This window comes from Oncorhynchus masou, unplaced genomic scaffold (assembly GCF_036934945.1).
Source record: "Oncorhynchus masou masou isolate Uvic2021 unplaced genomic scaffold, UVic_Omas_1.1 unplaced_scaffold_1477, whole genome shotgun sequence".
Lineage (NCBI taxonomy): Eukaryota > Metazoa > Chordata > Actinopteri > Salmoniformes > Salmonidae > Oncorhynchus > Oncorhynchus masou.
This window is the reverse complement of record NW_027004766.1, coordinates 97438-119228: the sequence shown is the minus strand read 5'-3', so window position 1 is coordinate 119228 and position 21791 is coordinate 97438. Positions and strand designations below refer to the sequence as shown.

Here is a 21791-nt window from a genome sequence, read left to right as displayed (position 1 = left end):
TACCTTCATCAATGTCTGTTGTGGTGCAGAGAAACAAGATAATACCTTCATCAATGTCTGTTGTAGTGCAGAGAAACAAGATAATACCTTCATCAATGTCTGTTGTGGTGCAGAGAAACAAGATAATACCTTCATCAATGTCTGTTGTGGTGCAGAGAAACAAGGTAATACCTTCATCAATGTCTGTTGTAGTGCAGAGAAACAAGATGATACCTTCATCATAACCCAGCTGTTGTAGTGCAGAGAAACAAGATAATACCTTCATCAATGTCTGTTGTAGTGCAGAGAAACAAGATAATACCTTCATCAATGTCTGTTGTAGTGCAGAGAAACAAGATAATACCTTAATCAATGTCTGTTGTAGTGCAGAGAAACAAGATAATACCTTAATCAATGTCTGTTGTAGTGCAGAGAAACAATAGAATACCTTCATCAATGTCTGTTGTGGTGCAGAGAAACAAGCTTGTTGCCCAAAAACATATTTTGGTGTAAGGAGAGCCAACTGTAGTTCATAACCTCAAGGTCCAGACAACGATTCTCAATACTCTAGTCTAGTACTTGACCACCAGAGAACACGAGGCTGCCCTCTAGTGAAGACATAGTTGAAAGCATTCCAGGACCACAGGGCAACTGTCAGAAGTTATTCTGTGACGTTCACTTCTCAACACCGACACCGGGAGTCGGTCACCGAACAAGCCTTTCTGATAGGAGGTCGGTGTAGCGCGTAGCAATGGGCTCCATTTCGGGTTTATTATCTGTGGTAGGAGCGGCAACGTTATACCTCTATCTCCTGTCCACTTTCCTGCCGCCCGGACCGCAACATCTTCACCGGCGACATGCGGTGGAGTTAAACAACGAGAGCGCAGAGGGGGACGTGGAAGTTGTAGAGTACAGGTAGCCAGCCTCAACAGATCTATAGCTACAATTTGCCAGATGTCGCAAGACTCTATTTTGTGTTGCTATTAGCATAATTATTATAGGCTACAGCAGCTGCCTGCTTGTACAATTACACTTTCTAGGACATGTTTACGTATACAACTTTGCAAATAAGTCAATAAATAGCCACTTCCACAGTGTTTTATTAGGGGTAATAATAGCATAGTGACATCACCATCTATGTAATAGATCTAATGTAACATTAAAGTCCCAGAGTGGTTATCTGTTGTAGGATTATGATGTTGATAAGTGTATTGACAGACGGCGCAGAGTCCATAATCACTGCTGATAAGCAGACGGCACAGAGTCCATGAAGCTGGTCATAATCACTCTGATAAGTGTATTGACAGACGGCACAGAGTCCATGCGTTGGGCAGCATCTCATTTCACTGCCTCAGACGATCGCACGACTTTATAATCACTGTTATGAAAATGGCATCATCAAATACCGGACTTGTCAGTGTAGGCTAATTCAGAGGAAATGTCTCAGCTGGTTGCTGTTCTCTCAAAGTATTTGTCCTTGCCTGATGGTGTTGTTTGACAGGTGATTATATCTCAGTAGTTCCTGTTTTCAGATGATGTTCCTATAGGCCGACTCTCAACCCCCGTGTGTCTCATCCAGCCCCACCTTCCTCTGTTTATGGTTTCTGCCCCAGTGGAGATCTGGCCCTGGCCTCTATGGGTTGGCTTAGGGTCACTTGGCCTGAAATACTGTCCTCCTCAGTATGAGAACACACAGCTCTGATCTAACCCTGGACAGGACACACTTGTCTTGGTTGGCGTGATGCCATCGTTCCATCATATTTCATCCTCCCTAATTATAAAGGAGTTTCACGACCCTGCCGGCATGTTTATCAGGCCTGTACACTTCTATTAGAGAACAGACATCCAGAGGTGGATGGACGGCCTGGACAGGAGGACACCACTGGGTCTCTAGGGTCTCCTGCCAGGTCCACCACCGGACGGTTCTGATGAGGTGCTACCCAGGACATAACACTGGACACGGTTGCGGATGATGAGGTGCTACAGGACATAACACTGGACATGGTGTGCGGACGGCCTGATGAGGTGCTACCCAGGGCATAACACTGGACACGGTGTGCTGAGAGGTCCACACCGGAAGGTTCTGATGAGGTGCTACCCAGGACATAACACTGGACACGGTGTGCGGACAGGTTCCATGAGGTGGACCCAGGACATAACACTGGACACGGTGTGACACCACTGGGTCTCTGATGAGGTGCTACCCAGGACATAACACTGGACATGGTGTGCGGACGGTTCTGATGAGGTGCTACCCAGGACATAACACTGGACATGGTGTGCGGACAGTTCTGATGAGGTGCTACCCAGGACATAACACTGGACACGGTGTGAGGACGGTTCTGATGAGGTGCTACCCAGGACATAATACTGGACACGGTGTGCGGACGGTTCTGATGAGGTGCTACCCAGGACATAACACTGGACACGGTGTGAGGATGGTTCTGATGAGGTGCTACCCAGGACATAACACTGGACACGGTGTGAGGACGGTTCTGATGAGGTGCTACCCAGGACATAACACTGGACACGGTGTGAGGACGGTTCTGATGAGGTGCTACCCAGGACATAACACTGGACACGGTGTGCGGACGGTTCTGATGAGGTGCTACCCAGGACATAACACTGGACATGGTGTGAGGACGGTTCTGATGAGGTGCTACCCAGGACATAACACTGGACACGGTGTGAGGACGGTTCTGATGAGGTGCTACCCAGGACATAACACTGGACATGGTGTGCGGACGGTTCTGATGAGGTGCTACCCAGGACATAACACTGGACACGGTGTGAGGACGGTTCTGGTGAGGTGCTACCCAGGACATAACACTGGACACGGTGTGCGGACGGTTCTGATGAGGTGCTACCCAGGACATAACACTGGACATGGTGTGCGGACGGTTCTGATGAGGTGCTACCCAGGACATAACACTGGACACGGTGTGCTGAGAGGTACACACCGGAAGGTTCTGATGAGGTGCTACCCAGGACATAACACTGGACATGGTGTGCGGACGGTTCTGATGAGGTGCTACCCAGGGCATAACACTGGACACGGTGTGCGGACGGTTCTGATGAGGTGCTACCCAGGACATAACACTGGACACGGTGTGCGGACGGTTCTGATGAGGTGCTACCCAGGACATAACACTGGACACGGTGTGCGGACGGTTCTGATGAGGTGCTACCCAGGACATAACACTGGACACGGTGAGAGACACACCGGAAGGTTCTGATGAGGTGCTACCCAGGACATAACACTGGACACGGTGTGAGGACGGTTCTGATGAGGTGCTACCCAGGACATAACACTGGACACGGTGTGAGGACGGTTCTGATGAGGTGCTACCCAGGACATAACACTGGACACGGTGTGAGGACGGTTCTGATGAGGTGCTACCCAGGACATAACACTGGACATGGTGTGCGGACGGTTCTGATGAGGTGCTACCCAGGACATAACACTGGACACGGTGCGGACGGTTCTGATGAGGTGCTACCCAGGACATAACACTGGACACGGTGTGCGGACGGTTCTGATGAGGTGCTACCCAGGACATAACACTGGACACGGTGTGCGGACGGTTCTGATGAGGTGCTACCCAGGACATAACACTGGACACGGTGTGCGGACGGTTCTGATGAGGTGCTACCCAGGACATAACACTGGACATGGTGTGCGGACGGTTCTGATGAGGTGCTACCCAGGACATAACACTGGACACGGTGTGCGGACGGTTCTGATGAGGTGCTACCCAGGACATAACACTGGACACGGTGTGTGGACGGTTCTGATGAGGTGCTACCCAGGACATAACACTGGACACGGTGTGAGGACGGTTCTGATGAGGTGCTACCCAGGACATAACACTGGACACGGTGTGCTGAGATACACACCGGAAGGTTCTGATGAGGTGCTACCCAGGACATAACACTGGACACGGTGTGAGGACGGTTCTGATGAGGTGCTACCCAGGACATAACACTGGACACGGTGTGAGGACGGTTCTGATGAGGTGCTACCCAGGACATAACACTGGACACGGTGTGAGGAAGGTTCTGATGAGGTGCTACCCAGGACATAACACTGGACATGGTGTGCGGACGGTTCTGATGAGGTGCTACCCAGGACGTAACACTGGACAAGGTGTGCTGAGGAAAACACATCTGAGATCCTAACCACAGTGGCTTTGCCTTCCATTCATCCCATACAGCTCAACAGTTAGATGTGATACCAGCAGCTCAGGTTCCATGGTTTATGGTTCATTCTGTTTGCGTGTGTCTGTGTCACGGCTGAGGAGCCTGATACTTCCAGCATCGAAACTAGCAGAGGCAGAAATCCCAGAGCAGAAGCCGCTATTTCTGTCCCATATCCTGTTTCATACTCTCTCTCTCCACCATCTGGAAACCTCTCTCTCTCTCATGCTGCACACAGGCACCAGCCATGCCCACTTTAGTCTGTTTGACCTGTCTATGATGTCAGATTAGGGTGTCCCCAGATTCCCAATACTCTAGAGAGTCAAGTTGAGACGAGTCATACAGCAGCAGACTGGGGGCTGAGCATTATGTCTTCCCTATATGACTACAACTACGGCTGTCTGCACTACGACTGTCTGCACTACGGCTGTCTGCACTACAGACTGTCTGCACTACGACTGCCTGCACTACAGCTGTCTGCACTACGTCTGTCTGCACTACGGCTGTCTGCACCATACGACTGTCTGCACTACGACTGTCTGCACTACGACTGTCTGCACTACTGCTGTGTGTACTATGGCTGTATATACTATGGCTGTATATACTATGGCCATAGTATATACCATGGCTGTATATACTATGGCTGTCTGTACTACTGCTGTCTGCACATACGGCTGTGTGTATATGGCTGTATATACTATGGCTGTATACACATGGCCATATATACATGGCTGTATACACATGGCCATCTGTACATACGACTGTCTGCACACGGCCATCTGCACTACGGCTGTCTGCACTACGGCTGTCTGCACTACGGCCATGTCTGCACTACGGCTGTCTGCACTACGGCTGTATATATTATGGCTGCCATATACTATGGCTGTATATACTATGGCTGTGTATACTATGGCTGTGTATACTATGGCTGTAGTATACTATGGCTGTATATACTATGGCTGTCATATACATATGGCTAGTATATACAGCCATAGTATACACAGCCATAGTATATACAGCCATAGTATACACAGCCATAGTAGACACGGCCATAGTGCAGACAGCCGTGGTGCATACAGCCATGGTGCAGAGACAGCCGTGGTATATACGGCCATGTAGTGCAGACAGCCGTGGTATATACGCCGTGGTGCACACGCCATGTAGTGCGGCCATAGTACATACGGCCGTAGTACACACAGCCATAGTACACACAGCCATAGTACACACAGCCATAGTACACACAGCCATAGTACACACAGCCATAGTATACAGCCATAGTATACACAGCCATAGTATACACAGCCATAGTATAGACAGCCATAGTATACACAGCCATAGTATACACGGCCATAGTATACAGCCATAGTATATACAGCCATAGTATATGCCATAGTACACACGGCCATAGTATATACAGCCATAGTACACAGCCATAGTATACACAGCCATAGTATACACAGCCATAGTATACACAGCCATAGTATACACAGCCATAGTATATACAGCCATAGTATATACAGCCATAGTATATACAGCCATAGTATATACAGCCATAGTATATACAGCCATAGTGTATACAGCCATAGTATATACAGCCATAGTATACAGCCATAGTATATACAGCCATGGTATATGTATATACAGCCATAGTATATACAGCCATAGTATAGACAGCCATAGTATATACAGCCATAGTATAGACAGCCATAGTGTATACAGCCATAGTATAGACAGCCATAGTGTATACAGCCATAGTATATACAGCCATAGTATAGACAGCCATAGTATATACAGCCATAGTATAGACAGCCATAGTGTATACAGCCATAGTATACACAGCCATAGTATAGACAGCCATAGTGTATACAGCCATAGTATAGACAGCCATAGTATAGACAGCCATAGTGTATACAGCCATAGTATATACAGCCATAGTATAGACAGCCATAGTATACACAGCCATAGTATAGACAGCCATAGTGTATACAGCCATAGTATAGACAGCCATAGTGTATACAGCCATAGTATATACAGCCATAGTATAGACAGCCATAGTATACACAGCCATAGTATAGACAGCCATAGTGTATACAGCCATAGTATAGACAGCCATAGTTTATACAGCCATAGTATACACAGCCATAGTACATACAGCCATAGTATATACAGCCATAGTATATACAGCCATAGTATATACAGCCATAGTATACACAGCCATAGTATAGACAGCCATAGTATATACAGCCATAGTATATGTATATACAGCCATAGTATACACAGCCATAGTATACAGCCATAGTATAACCTATAACACCTTCCTATAACCTATAACCCCTTCCTATAACCTATAACCCCATGGTATATAACCTATATACCCCTTCTTCCTATAACCTATATACCCCTTCCTATAACCCCTTCCTATAACCTATAACCCTTCCTGTAACCTATAACCCCTTAACCCATAACCCATAGTACACCCATAACCTATAACACCTTCCATAGTAACCCATAACCCCTTCCTAGTATATACCCATCCTATAACCTATAACCCATAACCCCTTCCTAACCTATAACACCTTCCTGTAACCCATAGTACCCCTTCCTAGTAATACCTAGTATATACCCATCCTATAACCCCTTCCTATAACCTATAACCCCTTCCTGTAACCTATAACCCATAACCCCTTCCTGTAATACCTATAACACACGGCCTATAACCCTTCCTAGACCACGGCCATAACCCCTTCCATAATTTCTAACCTATAACCATTCCTATACGGCCTATAACCCCTTCCTAGTATATAACCCATTCCTATACCGACCTATATATACCTTCCTAGTAACCTATAACCCCTTCCTATAACCCCATAGTCCTATGACCTATACATACCCTTCCTATGACCTATAACCCCTTCCTATAAGCCATAGTATATTCCTATAACTCCATTCCTATACAGCCTATAACCCCTTCCTATAACATCCAGCCATAGTATATAACCCATAGTCCTATGACCTATAACCCCTTCCTATATACAGCCATAGTATGACCTATAACCCCTTCCTATAACCTATAACCCCTTCCTATAACCTATAACCCCTTCCTATAACCTATAACCCCTTCCTATGACCTATAACCCCCTTCCTATAACCCCGTCCTGTGACCTATAACCCCTTCCTATGACCTATAACCCCTTCCTTCCTATAACCCCTTCCTGTGACCTATAACCCCTTCCTGTGACCTATAACCCCTTCCTATGACCTATAACCCCTTCCTATAACCCCTTCCTGTAACCTATAACCCCTTCCTATAACCTATAACCCCTTCCTATAACCCCGTCCTATAACCTATAACCCCTTCCTGTAACCTATAACCCTTCCTATAACTTCTATGACCTATAACCCCTTCCTATAACCCCTTCCTATGACTTATAACCCCTTCCAAACCTATAACCTATAACCCCGTCCTATGACCTATAACCCTTCCTATGGCCTTCGCCTGTGTTACCTTAAATGCTCTGTCCTCAGTGTCCTCAATTCCCATTTGAAAAATAAATAAAAATTCCCTGGTGCAAACAGAATTTTCGGTCTAAATCTGACACTAGTACTAGGAACCATGTTATCTGATGTTGCCGGTGTTTGTTTCCCTCCAGACTGAAGTTCCGTCGGACCTGGATGAGCTGAGGGAGCTGGCTGAGATGCTGCAGTTCTATAAGACAGAACACACAGGCTACGTGGTGCTGCTGTTCTGTAGTGCCTACATCTACAAACAGTCCTTCGCCATCCCTGGCTCCTCCTTCCTGGTAAGAGACTAACATTACACCCATCCATGGAACACACACTTGGACCAGAACCTCATCCATGAACCACTTTGACCCCAAAGACCAGAACCTCCATCCATGGAACACACACTTTGTTTCCATGAACCTTTGACCCTAAAGACCAGAACCTCCATCCATAGAACACACACACTTTGTTTCCATGAACCTTGACCCTAAAGACCAGAACCTCCATCCATGGAACACACACTTTGTTTCCATGAACCTTTGACCCTAAAGACCAGAACCTCCATCCATGGAACACACACTTTGTTTCCATGAACCTTTGACCCTAAAGACCAGAACCTCCATCCATGGAACACACACTTTGTTTCCATGAACCTTTGACCCTAAAGACCAGAACCTCCATCCATAGAACACACACTTTGTTTCCATGAACCTTTGACCCTAAAGACCAGAACCTCCATCCATGGAACACACACTTTGTTTCCATGAACCTTGACCCTAAGACCAGAACCTCCATCCATGGAACACACACACACAAAGGACCAGAACCTCCATCCATAGTTGTTTCCATGAACCTTTGACCCTAAAGACCAGAACCTCCATCCATGGAACACACACTTTGTTTCCATGAACCTTTGACCCTAAAGACCAGAACCTCCATCCATGGAACACACACTTTGTTTCCATGAACCTTTGACCCTAAAGACCAGAACCTCCATCCATAGAACACACACTTTGTTTCCATGAACCTTTGACCCTAAAGACCAGAACCTCCATCCATGGAACACACACTTTGTTTCCATGAACCTTTGACCCTAAAAACCTCCATCCATACACACACACACACACGTTTTACTATGAACCTTTGACCCTAAAGACCAGAACCTCCATCCATGGAAGTCACACACACGTTGTTTCCATGAACCTTTGACCCTAAAGACCAGAACCTCCATCCATGGAACACACACTTTTTTCCATGAACCTTTGACCCTAAAGACCAGAACCTCCATCCATGGAATATACTTAAGTATATTTAAAAATCATATACTTTGACTTTTACCTAAGTATTATTTTACTGGGTGTCTTTCATGTCATTTTCTATGAAGGTATCTTTACTTTTACTCAAGTATGACAATTGGGGGCCACTGCTCCAGCATGCTCATCCCCCTGTGCTTCCCAGAACATGCTGGCGGGGGCGCTGTTTGGTCCATGGCAGGGTCTGGTCCTGGCCTGTCTTCTGACCACCATCGGCTCTACCTTCTGTTACCTGCTCTCTGCTGCCTTCGGGAAGAGCTTACGTATACACGCCTGTTCCCTGACAAGGTGGAAGGGCTGCAGAACATCTTTAGGTGTGACAGAGTATGTTGTTCCACACCACAATACCATGGGGGTGTTGGAGGAGGACTGTTTGGTCCATGGCAGGGGGTCCTGGGGGGGCTGCCTTCAGGGGAGAGGTTCCACACCACAATACCATGAGGTTGTTGGAGGAGGACGGGGGGGGGGGGGGGGGAGGAGGACGGGGGGGGGGGGGGGGGGGGTACAGTACCATGGGATTGTTGGAGGACTGGGGGGGGGGGCTTTGATTACAATTCTCTAAAGATAGACTAGAGGGGTGTGTGTGTGTGTCTCCTCTTACAGTGTCATTGGCTAACACATTAGGTTAGACAGGTGTAACAGATGACCAGTGAGGAGCAGAAGACTGGTCTGATCACCAGTATAACAGTGTCTGATCACCAGTATAACAGATGACCAGTGAGGAACAGAAGACTGGTCTGATCACCAGTATAACAGATGACCAGTGAGGAACAGAAGACTGGTCTGAACACCAGTATAACAGATGACCAGTATAACAGAAGACTGGTCTGATCACCAGTATAACAGATGACCAGTGAGGAGCAGAAGACTGGTCTGATCACCAGTATAACAGATTACCAGTATAACAGAAGACTGGTCTGATCACCAGTATAACAGATGACCAGTGAGGAACAGAAGACTGGTCTGATCACCAGTATAACAGATGACCAGTATAACAGAAGACTGGTCTGATCACCAGTATAACAGATGACCAGTGAGGAACAGAAGACTGGTCTGATCACCAGTATAACAGATGACCAGTGAGGAGCAGAAGACTGGTCTGATCACCAGTATAACAGATGACCAGTGATAACAGATGACTGGTCTGATCACCAGTATAACAGATGACCAGTGAGGAACAGAAGACTGGTCTGATCACCAGTATAACAGATGACCAGTGAGGAGCAGAAGACTGGTCTGATCACCAGTATAACAGATGACCAGTGAGGAACAGAAGACTGGTCTGATCACCAGTATAACAGATGACCAGTATAACAGAAGACTGGTCTGATCACCAGTATAACAGATGACCAGTGAGGAACAGAAGACTGGTCTGATCACCAGTATAACAGATGACCAGTGAGGAACAGAAGACTGGTCTGATCACCAGTATAACAGATGACCAGTATAACAGAAGACTGGTCTGATCACCAGTATAACAGATGACCAGTGAGGAACAGAAGACTGGTCTGATCACCAGTATAACAGATGACCAGTGAGGAGCAGAAGACTGGTCTGATCACCAGTATAACAGATGACCAGTATAACAGAGGACTGGTCTGATCACCAGTATAACAGATGACCAGTGAGGAACAGAAGACTGGTCTGATCACCAGTATAACAGATGACCAGTATAACAGAAGACTGGTCTGATCACCAGTATAACAGATGACCAGTATAACAGAAGACTGGTCTGATCACCAGTACCAGTATAACAGATGACCAGTATAACAGATGACCAGTGACAGAAGACTGGTCTGATCACCAGTATAACAGATGACCAGTGAGGAACAGAAGACTGGTCTGATCACCAGTATAACAGTGTCTGATCACCAGTATAACAGATGACCAGTATAACAGAGGACTGGTCTGATCACCAGTATAACAGATGACCAGTATAACAGAAGACTGGTCTGATCACCAGTATAACAGATGACCAGTGAGGAACAGAAGACTGGTCTGATCACCAGTATAACAGATGACCAGTATAACAGAGGACTGGTCTGATCACCAGTATAACAGATGACCAGTATAACAGAGGACTGGTCTGATCACCAGTATAACAGATGACCAGTATAACAGAAGACTGGTCTGATCACCAGTATAACAGATGACCAGTGAGGAACAGAAGACTGGTCTGATCACCAGTATAACAGATGACCAGTGAGGAGCAGAAGACTGGTCTGATCACCAGTATAACAGAAGACTGGTCTGATCACCAGTATAACAGATGACCAGTATAACAGAAGACTGGTCTGATCACCAGTATAACAGATGACCAGTATAACAGAAGACTGGTCTGATCACCAGTATAACAGATGACCAGTATAACAGAAGACTGGTCTGATCACCAGTATAACAGATGACCATTGAGGAACAGATGACTGGTCTGATCACCAGTATAACAGATGACCAGTGAGGAACAGAAGACTGGTCTGATCACCAGTATAACAGATGACCAGTGAGGAACAGAAGACTGGTCTGATCACCAGTATAACAGAAGACCAGTGAGGAACAGAAGACTGGTCTGATCACCAGTATAACAGATGACCAGTATAACAGAGGACTGGTCTGATCACCAGTATAACAGATGACCAGTATAACAGAGGACTGGTCTGATCACCAGTATAACAGATGACCAGTATAACAGAAGACTGGTCTGATCACCAGTATAACAGATGACCAGTGAGGAACAGAAGACTGGTCTGATCACCAGTATAACAGATGACTGCGGTCCCAGTTGATTGGTGATTAATAGACACCTGGAAACACATGTTCAGGACAACAGTATGTTGATCGCTGCAGATTTGTGAATCGTCTGTTGGCATGGAAATAACTGAATTAGAGCATGCTGGGTAACTCTCTCTTGCAGCAATAACATAGAAAAGTGCATCCCAGGAAGCCACCCATATCTAACAGGTACTGTACACAAATATACACTGAACTAAAATATAAACACAACATGTAAAGTGTCATGAGCTGAAATAAGATCCCAGACATTTTCCATATGCACGAAAAGCTTATTTTTCTCAAATGTTGTACGCATATTTGTTCTTAACCCTGTTAGTGAGCATTACTCCTTTGCCAAGATAATCCATCCACCTGACAGGTGTGGCATATCAAGAAGCTGATTAAACAGCATGATCATTACAAATATGCACCTTGTGCTGGGGACAATAAAAGGCCATTAAAGTATATAATGTATAAAATGCACTATTTCAGAATGTGACCTCCCCCTATCTGCAAGCATGACCTATGACATAACACCTTATTGATATGTAAATTCAACCAACCAATAGGAATACATAAACAGTGGGAAGGGAAACATAACTAAGCGTGTTACACAGGGTAAGAATGCAGAATGCCATGTGTTCTTTGACAGTGTTGGGACTTTAGTAATATCCCTCCAATCATTCATTAATAAGTACATTTAAAATGACAGTTCTCTCTTCCTCTTTACCTCCTTGTCTCTCCTTCCCTCTCTACCTCCTCCTCTCTCCTTCCCTCTACCTCCTTCGTTCTCCCACCCCCTCTCTCCCATGCCTTCTCCTTCCCTCTCTACCTCCTCCTTTCTCCCATGCCCTCTCCTTCCCTCTCTTCCTCCTCCTTTCTCCCATGCCCTCTACCTCCTCTCTCCCATGCCCTCTCCTTCCCTCTCTCCCACCCCCTCTCTCCCATGCCCTCTCCTTCTCTCTCTCCCACCCCCTCTCCCATGCCCTCTCCTTCTCTCTCTACCTCCTCCCTCTCCCATGCCCTCTCCTTCCCCCTCTCCCATGCCCTCTCCCTCCTCCTCTCCTTCCCTCTCTCCCACCCCCTCTCTCCCATGCCCTCTCCTTCCCTCTCTCCCATGCCCTCTCCTTCACTCTCTCCCATGCCCTCTCCTTCTCTCTCTACCTCCTCCTCTCTCCCTCCTCTCCCATGCCCTCTCCTTCACTCTCTCCCACCTCCTCTCTCCCATGCCCTCTCCTTCCCTCTCTCCCACCCCCTCTCCCATGCCCTCTCCTTCTCTCTCTCCCTCCTCCTCTCCCATGCCCTCTCCTCCTCTCCCCATGCCCTCTCCTTCCCTCTCTCCCACCCCCTCTCCTTCCCCCTCTCCCTCCTCCTCTCCCATGCCCTCTCCCCCCCCTCTCTCCTCCTCTCCCATGCCCTCTCCTTCACTCTCTCCCCACCTCCTCTCTCCCATGCCCTCTCCCTCCTCCTCTCTCCCATGCCCTCTCCCATGCCCTCTCCTTTCCACTCTCCCACCCCCTCTCTCCCATGCCCTCTCCCTCCTCCTCTCCCATGCCCTCTCCTTTCCTCTCTCCCACCCCCTCTCTCCCATGCCCTCTCCCTCCTCCTCTCTCCCATGCCCTCTCCCATGCCCTCTCCTTTCCTCTCTCCCACCCCCTCTCTCCTCCTCTCCCATGCCCTCTCCTTCACTCTCTCCCACCTCCTCTCTCCCATGCCCTCTCCCTCCTCCTCTCCCATGCCCTCTCCTTACCTCTCCTCCACCTCCTCTCTCTCCCATGCCCTCTCCTTCCCTCTCTCCCACCCTCTCTCCCTCCTCCTCTCCCCACCCTCTCTCCCTCCTCCTCTCCCTCCTCCTCTCCCATGCCCTCTCCTTACCTCTCCTCCACCTCCTCTCTCCCATGCCCTCTCCTTCCCTCTCTCCCTCCTCCTCTCCCATGCCCTCTCCTTCCCTCTCTCCCATACCATCTACTTCCTCCTCTCCCTCCTCCTCTCCCTCCTCCTCCTCCCCACCCCTCTCCCTCCTCCTCTCCCACCTCCTCTGTCAGGTGGAGGAGAACCGTAGCAGTCTGTTCTTCTTCCTCCTGTTCCTGCGGTTGTTCCCCATGACTCCGAACTGGTTCCTGAACGTCACGTCCCCCATCCTCAACATCCCCGTCTCCATGTTCTTCTTCTCCGTACTCATCGGTGAGAAACAGAAGCAGCACGGCCACACAACACAGGACTATTATATAGTGCTGCTGAGAATGACCTGATACGGCATTTAAGACGTGAAGACTTACATTAGCTCACTAAGTTCATGTCTAGGCTTTAGCTCAGAAGGCTAACACAGTCTCTCCCTTGTTACATTGAAGTACTGCTACAACATGTCATTAATTACCAGATCATGTCCACCTTTGCTGTTCCGAACTCTCCCTCCTCTCATATTGCCTTTAGCTCAGCGGTCTAACTCAGTCTCTCCTCTCCTTCCCCAGGTCTAGTGTTTATCTAGGAGGTCTAACCCAGTCTCTCCTTCCCCAGGTCTAGTGTTTATCTAGGAGGTCTAACCCAGTCTCTCCTTCTCCAGGTCTAGTGTTTATCTAGGAGGTCTAACCCAGTCTCTCCTCTCCTTCCCCAGGTCTAGTGTTTATCTAGGAGGTCTAACCCAGTCTCTCCTTCTCCAGGTCTAGTGTTTATCTAGGAGGTCTAACCCAGTCTCTCCTCTCCTTCCCCAGGTCTAGTGTTTATCTAGGAGGTCTAACCCAGTCTCTCCTCTCCTTCCCCAGGTCTAGTGTTTATCTAGGAGGTCTAACCCAGTCTCTCCTCTCCTTCCCCAGGTCTAGTGTTTATCTAGGAGGTCTAACCCAGTCTCTCCCTTCCCCAGGTCTAGTGTTTATCTAGGAGGTCTAACCCAGTCTCTCCTCTCCTTCCCCAGGTCTAGTGTTTATCTAGGAGGTCTAACCCAGTCTCTCCTCTCCTTCCCCAGGTCTAGTGTTTATCTAGGAGGTCTAACCCAGTCTCTCCTCTCCTTCCCCAGGTCTAGTGTTTATCTAGGAGGTCTAACCCAGTCTCTCCTCTCCTTCCCCAGGTCTAGTGTTTATCTAGGAGGTCTAACCCAGTCTCTCCTTCCCCAGGTCTAGTGTTTATCTAGGAGGTCTAACCCAGTCTCTCCTTCATCAGGTCTAGTGTTTATCTAGGGGTCTAACCCAGTCTCTCCTCTCCTTCCCCAGGTCTAGTGTTTATCTAGGAGGTCTAACCCAGTCTCTCCTCTCCTTCCCCAGGTCTAGTGTTTATCTAGGAGGTCTAACCCAGTCTCTCCTTCCCCAGGTCTAGTGTTTATCTAGGAGGTCTAACCCAGTCTCTCCTCTCCTTCCCCAGGTCTAGTGTTTATCTAGGAGGTCTAACCCAGTCTCTCCTTCCCCAGGTCTAGTGTTTATCTAGGAGGTCTAACCCAGTCTCTCCTTCCCCAGGTCTAGTGTTTATCTAGGAGGTCTAACCCAGTCTCTCCTTCTCCAGGTCTAGTGTTTATCTAGGAGGTCTAACCCAGCCTCTCCTCTCCTTCCCCAGGTCTAGTGTTTATCTAGGAGGTCTAACCCAGTCTCTCCTTCCCCAGGTCTAGTGTTTATCTAGGAGGTCTAACCCAGTCTCTCCTTCTCCAGGTCTAGTGTTTATCTAGGAGGTCTAACCCAGTCTCTCCTCTCCTTCCCCAGGTCTAGTGTTTATCTAGGAGGTCTAACCCAGTCTCTCCTCTCCTTCCCCAGGTCTAGTGTTTATCTAGGAGGTCTAACCCAGTCTCTCCTCTCCTTCCCCAGGTCTAGTGTTTATCTAGGAGGTCTAACCCAGTCTCTCCTCTCCTTCCCCAGGTCTAGTGTTTATCTAGGAGGTCTAACCCAGTCTCTCCTTCCCCAGGTCTAGTGTTTATCTAGGAGGTCTAACCCAGTCTCTCCTCTCCTTCCCCAGGTCTAGTGTTTATCTAGGAGGTCTAACTCAGTCTCTCCTCTCCTTCCCCAGGTCTAGTGTTTATCTAGGAGGTCTAACTCAGTCTCTCCTCTCCTTCCCCAGGTCTAGTGTTTATCTAGGAGGTCTAACCCAGTCTCTCCTCTCCTTCCCCAGGTCTAGTGTTTATCTAGGAGGTCTAACCCAGTCTCTCCTCTCCTTCCCCAGGTCTAGTGTTTATCTAGGAGGTCTAACCCAGTCTCTCCTCTCCTTCCCCAGGTCTAGTGTTTATCTAGGAGGTCTAACCCAGTCTCTCCTCTCCTTCCCCAGGTCTAGTGTTTATCTAGGAGGTCTAACCCAGTCTCTCCTTCCCCAGGTCTAGTGTTTATCTAGGAGGTCTAACCCAGTCTCTCCTCTCCTTCCCCAGGTCTAGTGTTTATCTAGGAGGTCTAACCCAGTCTCTCCTCTCCTTCCCCAGGTCTAGTGTTTATCTAGGAGGTCTAACCCAGTCTCTCCTTCCCCAAGTCTAGTGTTTATCTAGGTCTAACCCAGTCTCTCCTCTCCTTCCCCAGGTCTAGTGTTTATCTAGGAGGTCTAACCCAGTCTCTCCTTCCCCAGGTCTAGTGTTTATCTAGGAGGTCTAACCCAGCCTCTCCTCTCCTTCCCCAGGTCTAGTGTTTATCTAGGAGGTCTAACCCAGTCTCTCCTCTCCTTCCCCAGGTCTAGTGTTTATCTAGGAGGTCTAACCCAGTCTCTCCTCTCCTTCCCCAGGTCTAGTGTTTATCTAGGAGGTCTAACCCAGTCTCTCCTCTCCTTCCCCAGGTCTAGTGTTTATCTAGGGGGTCTAACCCAGTCTCTCCTCTCCTTCCCCAGGTCTAGTGTTTATCTAGGAGGTCTAACCCAGTCTCTCCCCTCCTTCCCCAGGTCTAGTGTTTATCTAGGAGGTCTAACCCAGTCTCTCCTCTCCTTCCCCAGGTCTAGTGTTTATCTAGGAGGTCTAACCCAGTCTCTCCTTCCCCAGGTCTAGTGTTTATCTAGGAGGTCTAACCCAGTCTCTCCTCTCCTTCCCCAGGTCTAGTGTTTATCTAGGAGGTCTAACCCAGTCTCTCCTCTCCTTCCCCAGGTCTAGTGTTTATCTAGGAGGTCTAACCCAGTCTCTCCTTCATCAGGTTTGATCCCGTATAACTTCATCTGTGTGCGGACCGGCTCCATCCTGTCAGAGATCGCTTCCCTGGACGATATCTTCTCCTGGGGGACGCTGCTACAGCTGTTGGCCATCGCCTGTGTGGCCCTGCTTCCCGGAGCCCTTATCAAACTCTACAGCCAGAACCACCTCCAACTGGACGGGCTGCAGCAGAATGGACGACACAGACAGAACCAGGGACAAGCAGCTGACGACAGAAAGAGGAGATGACCCTACTGAAATACAGCCATGCTGGGTCTGACTGAACCTGACTGACGCCACTGGACTGGATTGGCCACCACCACTACAGCTTTACGCAGAGGAGCTTATACACTGTGTTTCAGGGGGAGAGAAACGTCTTAACTGACACTATGCCGAGGACACTTAGAGGTCATGAACAGTCGTGTTTTTCATGACATTTGATGATGTTTGGATGAAACCAGATCAAAGTATGATGACCAAAGTATGAAAAAATGAGTGTTTCTCCTACATTGATCAAGGTTGGTCATAAAGCTACTGGTCCCCCACGTCAAACACTTCAGAATTATTCAGGGACAAGGGGTGACATCACCCTAACTCATTTTAATACACCAATGGTCACATGATATTCTCTTACCTGCTTTGTAACCAACATCGGAGAAGGCGTGTTTGTGGAGGGGTGTGGTTTATACAGCTACTCTACTGGTGCCAGAATTTGACTGTAAGGTGTCATCCAATATAATTAAAAGTTTACACTATTCATCCATGGTAGAGATACTTATGTCTCCTCTTTCATCTGTCTGGTGTTACTGGTCTTCAAGCGTGGAACAACAAGGGGGGTAGTTGTCATCCGTCAGTGCTGCTGTGAACCGCTCCCAGCAGAGACATGGCCAAATGATGCTCTTTCAATGTTTGAGCTGAGTTGTGTACCACCTGATTTGCTAGGGCTGATTTTACTGCAGGACTGCAGCCCAGGTTGACATCGGGGGTTTCAAAGAGCTGTCAGTCAAGGCCAGCTCATGACTATAAGCTCCCTGCCATACAGGGTAACAGTCAGTCACCCACCCATCCAGTCAGTCAGTCACCCATCCAGTCAGTCAGTCACTCAGCCAGTCAGTCAGTCAGTCAGTCAGTCAGTCAGTCAGTCAGTTAGCCAGTCTGCCGGTAAGTCAGTCAGTCAGTCACCCAGTCAGTCAGTCACCCAGTCAGTCAGTCAGTCACCCACCCAGTCAGTCAGTCACCCAGTCAGTCACTTAGTCAGTCAGTCACCCAGTCAGTCACTCAGTCACCCATCCAGTCAGTCACCCACCCATCCAGTCAGTCAGTCACCCATCCAGTCAGTCAGTCAGTCACCCACCCATCCCGCCAGTCACCCACCCATCCCGCCAGTCACCCACCCATCCAGTCAGTCACCCACCCATCCAGTCAGTCACCCACCCATCCAGTCACCCACCCATCCAGTCAGTCACCCACCCTCCCACCCTTTCAGTCAGTCACCCATCCAGTCAGTCAGTCAGTCACCCACCCATCCCGCCAGTCACCCACCCATCCCGCCAGTCACCCACCCATCCAGTCAGTCACCCACCCATCCAGTCAGTCAGTCATCCAGTCACCCACCCATCCAGTCAGTCACCCACCCTCCCACCCAGTCAGTCACTGGTCATGCAGCAGCATTGAGGTAGACAGCCCATCAGCATCAGTGATTTTCAATGAAAATACCACATTCAACCAGTAATAATACACACAGCCACTCATCCTACAAGGCTGAGGCAGTCGGGCTAAACACACAGCACCTCATCCTACAAGGCTGAGGCAGTCAGGCTAAACACACAGCCACTCATCCTACAAGGCTGAGCCAGTCAGGCTAAACACACAGCACCTCATCCTACAAGGCTGAGGCAGTCAGGCTAAACACACAGCCACTCATCCTACAAGGCTGAGGCAGTCAGGATAAACACAGAGCACCTCATCCTACAAGGCTGAGGCAGTCGGGCTAAACACACAGCACCTCATCCTACAAGGCTGAGGCAGTCGGGCTAAACACACAGCACCTCATCCTACAAGGCTGAGGCAGTCGGGCTAAACACACAGCACCTCATCCTACAAGGCTGAGGCAGTTGGGCTAAACACACAGCACCTCAGTCACTTAACATCAACACCTTGTCTCTCCAGATAATTGAAGGTAGAATCTGCAAAGGAACATCATCATACACCGCCGGGTCACTTCCTGCTTAAAGTCACACCGCGGGGTCACTTCCTGCTTAAAGTCACACCGCCGGGTCACTTCCTGCTTAAAGTCACACCGCCGGGTCACTTCCTGCTTAAAGTCACACCGCCGGGTCACTTCCTGCTTAAAGTCAGACTTCAACAACAACACAATTCCTATGTGAGGGGAATTTAAAGAAGAGTATCAGTGTTAAGTGCAAAAACTCACTAACCCTGCTTGTTAATACTCAAAGACATTTGTATCACATTGATAAAACCTCAGAGGACAACATAGCAGAGCATTTTTTTTAACCTTTATTTAACCAGGCAAGTCAGTTAAGAACAAATTTTTATTTTCAATAACGGCCTCGGAACCGTGGGTTAACTGCCAGAACGACAGATTTGTACCTTGTCAGCTCGGGGATTTGAACTTGCAACCTTCCGGTTACTCGTCCAACGCTCTAACCACTAGGTTACCCTGCCGCCCCCATCATGATGTCATGATATTAGGAACAATAAATAACAATGCATATTCATGACTGATCAGAACATTATTGGCATAAAATGAGCATTAGAAACATTCTCCACATGTATTCCACACAGAATGTGGACACGCTGTCTACTTGACCGGGCAGGACATGTGTTCCACACAGAATGTGGACACGCTGTCTACATGACCAGGCAGGACATGTGTTCCACACAGAATGTGGACACGCTGTCTACTTGACCAGGCAGGACATGTGTTCCACACAGAATGTGGACACGCTGTCTACTTGACCAGGCAGGACATGTGTTCCACACAGAATATGGACACGCTGTCTCCTTGACCGGGCAGGACATGTGTTCCACACAGAATGTGGACACACTGTCTACTTGACCGGGCAGGACATGTGTTCCACACAGAATGTGGACACGCTGTCTACATGACCAGGCAGGACATGTGTTCCACACAGAATGTGGACACGCTGTCTCCTTGACCAGGCAGGACATGCGCTCCAGGAAACCATGTCAACGCATGGCCTTTAAAAGCTGACTCAGTGATGATCTTCAAGTGGTGTTGGAGGCCTCACCTCTCGCTTTGAACAAAACGATGTGTCACAGACAAGCTGTACCTCACTGCTAAAGCTTTGTCTTGGTTGAGCCAGACGGGCTGACCGTACTGGGTAACATAACAGTGGAAAAACGTTTAAACCTTCACCGACTTTCAAGTACATTACAACAGTATTACAGTAGTCTTACAACAACACGTCAGTTGCATACGAAATAGTTGAATAGTCTCAGTGCAACATTTCAGTCACTGCAGACTTCTCTATGTCATGCAAAGAAGTCTCTCTGTGATACTGGAGCTGGTGGAGGTGGTGGATTTGATTGGTTCAGCTGGGATAGTAGCTGACTCAGGATGCACACACCGGCCACTTAAATGGCACCCTATTCCCTTCATTGACCAGAGCCCTGTTCCCTTCATAGTGCACTACTCTTGACCAGAGCCCTGTTCCCTTCATAGTGCACTACTCTTGACCAGAGCCCTACTCTTGACCAGAGCCCTGTTCCCTTCATAGTGCACTACTCTTGACCAGAGCCCTATTCCCTTCATAGTGCACTACTCTTGACCAGAGCCCTATTCCCTTCATAGTGCACTACTCTTGACCAGAGCCCTATTCCCTTCATAGTGCACTACTCTTGACCAGAGCCCTATTCCCTTCATAGTGCACTTCTCTTGACCAGAGCCCTATTCCCTTCATAGTGCACTACTCTTGACCAGAGCCCTGTTCCCTTCATAGTGCACTACTCTTGACCAGAGCCCTATTCCCTTCATAGTGCACTACTCTTGACCAGAGCCCTGTTCCCTTCATAGTGCACTACTCTTGACCAGAGCCCTGTTCCCTTCATAGTGCACTACTCTTGACCAGAGCCCTATTCCCTTCATAGTGCACTACTCTTGACCAGAGCCCTGTTCCCTTCATAGTGCACTTCTCTTGACCAGAGCCCTATTCCCTTCATAGTGCACTACTCTTGACCAGAGCCCTATTCCCTTCATAGTGCACTACTCTTGACCAGAGCCCTGTTCCCTTCATAGTGCACTACTCTTGACCAGAGCTCTATTCCCTTCATAGTGCACTACTCTTGACCAGAGCCCTGTTCCCTTCATAGTGCACTACTCTTGACCAGAGCCCTATTCCCTTCATAGTGCACTACTCTCAGCCCACCATCTTTCTTTCTTATTGGGTTCATTCAGGAGGGTGCAAACGTTACAAAAATGTTCAGATAGAAATGTATGACACAGAACAGATATGATTGTCTGATATGTGGAAATGGGAACGCTAAATGGTGTCAGCTCTATCTCATTATATTTCCATCTGAACGTTTCATCTCACTGAATAGCAGTGTTGTAATATTCTAATCCACGACTTAGGAGTCAAGGTTTAGGACTTAGGAGTCAAGGTTTAGGACTTAGGAGTCAAGGTTTAGGACTTAGGAGTCAAGGTTTAGGACTTAGGAGTCAAGGTTTAGGACGTAGGAGTCAAGGTTTAGGACGTAGGAGTCAAGGTTTAGGACTTAGGAGTCAAGGTTTAGGACTTAGGAGTCAAGGTTTAGTGACTTGACAACAACACTGCTGAATAGTAACCCCCCCCTCTCTGGGAACATTACATGGCCACAGGAGGCATACTGCTGTTCCTCTCCATCGGTGGCGTCCAGCTCCTCTCAGTGAAGCGGTAGTGTAGCAGGGTGTCGTCCCTGAAGCCAAACTG

General features: G+C 48.3%; 1 pseudogene; it reads left to right on the top strand.

Moving 5' to 3' along the window:
• The first annotated feature begins 673 nt into the window (after positions 1-673).
• On the top strand, positions 674-17372 carry LOC135530988 (transmembrane protein 41A-B-like; annotated as a pseudogene).
• The last annotated feature ends 4419 nt before the right edge of the window (positions 17373-21791 follow it).